Source organism: Montipora capricornis, chromosome 9 (genome assembly GCF_036669925.1).
Source record: "Montipora capricornis isolate CH-2021 chromosome 9, ASM3666992v2, whole genome shotgun sequence".
Taxonomy (NCBI): Eukaryota; Metazoa; Cnidaria; class Anthozoa; order Scleractinia; family Acroporidae; genus Montipora; species Montipora capricornis.
Window position 1 is genome coordinate 17,928,238 of NC_090891.1, and position 2,500 is coordinate 17,930,737.

The 2,500-nt window shown below is 39.7% G+C and overlaps 1 protein-coding gene across 1 annotated transcript in view; it reads left to right on the forward strand.

Moving 5' to 3' along the window:
• Positions 1 to 2,500, forward strand: part of LOC138016283 (patched domain-containing protein 3-like) — a 20,423-nt gene that overhangs the window by 7,317 nt on the left and 10,606 nt on the right. The gene's annotated exons all lie outside the window — the stretch shown is intronic.

A 2,500-nucleotide genomic window follows, 5' to 3' on the forward strand; every position in this document is an offset into this window, starting at 1 on the left:
TGGTAATGTGGTTTTCTTTTACTGCTAAAATTATCGTTACATCACAAACAAGATGATTCTGAAAAAAAACTACCTATATCCGGGCGATTTCCGTAAACTTGAAAAACATCGGGCCGACTTTCTTCAAGATCACCCAAATGCAGTCTGTTTCAATCTTGTCCATTTGTGTCCATCCAGGCTTCTCTTTCCTTTTGCTGTATTTCTTTTATGTTGTTCAACAGTGTTAAGTGGTTACTGCAATGTTTCATTTTACTTTTTGGGCATTTTGGGTGTCATGAAATTACATCATCATTTTGCGTGACATAGCCCCTTTAAATATCCAGCGATTTGATAAGCGTTCTTTGATTAATAAAATCTACTCAGACTACAGCTGTCAAGGCTTATTCAGATTTTTCAACGTAGCCACCATCAAATGAGGAGTGTTGTTTTAATCGTAAATACGTGGCACATTGGCAAAAAATTATTCCACTTGCTTCACCGACGAGCCGCCCAGTGGTAGATTATCCTCCGCACCAATATCAGTAGAACCCCAACTAGCAATCGAACCCTGTTTCGAACCCTGTTTCTTTGACCAGTATGTTCAAGTCAACTTAAGAACGGTGCCTACTAATTCAAACGTATGTTTACTCCGATTTATGATTATGCAGAAACGGTAGATCTTAACGAGTGTTATTGAAATCCAACAAGAACCACCCATTTTTCAAAGATAATAATAATTCAGGGCTCGAAATTAACAAAAAAATCCAGTCGCAACTTTGCGACAAGATACGAAAATTTAGTCGCAATTTCGCTAATTTTAGTCGCAAAATCTCCGTGCTGCATTAGGTGCGGTTACACTAGACCTCTTGCCCATACGGAACCTTGGGGTTACGGCTTGGGTTGGGTTTACCCTGGGTTATGATCGACTCCCCATTTGCGGTTACACACTTGTAAATTACCCAAAGGGAAGGTAAGCGTTGGCCTGTTTTTTGTGGGAAACTTACCTTTAAGATAAGACAAGATGAGATTTATTAGTTTTTCCACTAAATGGTTTTTGAAAAACTAATTACAATACAAAATACATTAAAATTAAGGATCTAAAAAAAAAAAGTAAACATCGAAGATCTACATCTGAACGACAAACTTTTCTTTGGCTTATTTTCGGTAATTGTCACGATCGGCGCTTCTCTTAAACTGTCCACCTCAATTAAGTTCAGCGATTCATCGCTTCATTTTAAGAAGGCAACAAAGACGTCGACTTCAGTTACGCTTTCTCTAGTCCTTGCAACTCTCCAATTTATAATTTAGACGTCGACTTGCTGCTGGCCAGAAAAGGCGTGCTTGGGTATTTCCACGTCCGCAGTTGTTTACACAACTTACATCTGGAACTGTCATGGGCAATTCTTTTGTTCTTTTTGACGTATCCATGGAAATTTCCCACAGGAAATTTTCCTTTGGGCAGATCGGTTACACATAAAAAATTGCTTCCCCGTGGGAAAAAGCCACTTACCCAAGGGCAAAATGGCTAGTGTAACCGCAGCTATTGTGTTGCCAGTGGTTTAGCAAAAAATATGAGCCCGCAATACTTGTGTGTAAAGAAACCGCTGAAAAGTGGCGAATGATCAAAGGAATGGAGCTGTGCACGTAACATCGCAGCTAAATTACTCTACAATTACGCTATCTTCAGAGAAAATTCACACCGAGAAACTAAATAATTTTTGTCATTTATTTATTTATTTTAGCAAAAGTAGCAGCAAAGTGGCAACTGCTAACCCTTTTGTTTCGAAAGAGCGAAGGTGACAACAAGTCGCAAATTTGCGACTTCTCCAGATATTGTAGTCGCAAAGGAAAAAATTTAGTCGCAAATGCGACGGTATTGGTCGCAATTTCGAGCCCTGTAATTCATGAACAATATTTGTAAAAAGCTTTAAAATACAAAGCAATATATGGCGTTCTTTCTCAAATTGAAGCTTAATTATCTCTAAAGAATGCATGGTTACCCCCAATTTTCTTTTTGGATACCAAGAGTACTTACGAAGATCTACTTTCTCTGCATAGTTTTAAACCGCGCAAAAATATCCCTGCATTAGTAAGCATCACCGTTAGGAAATCCGAGTATCTGGAGTTGCGCAAAACGTACATGTATGCGCAATAACAATAGTAGGCACCGTCCTTAAAGAAGTACACCTCTCCAATCATTTACATGGCCTAACGATTGTCAGAATGCAACCCTTCGACGTTGGCCGTTTTCACACTAGAAGACGAAGTGTTATGGTCTTATGGTTTAGTCGACTAATGTGAATTCAAGACGACCAATTCCGCTGGTGTTGTCTGACGTAAATTCAGAAAATATGGACCAATGGACCTACCAACTGAATAAGTTGAGTGCATGAAGACTGGCTAGGCATGGCTTGGTTACCTTACCTTTCGCGCAGATCTCCTTTCCTCCTGCCGTATTGAAATCTTCCCATAACCCAACGCTTCCATCGGTAGTCCCGTTTTCCCCGCGGGAGTTAATTCC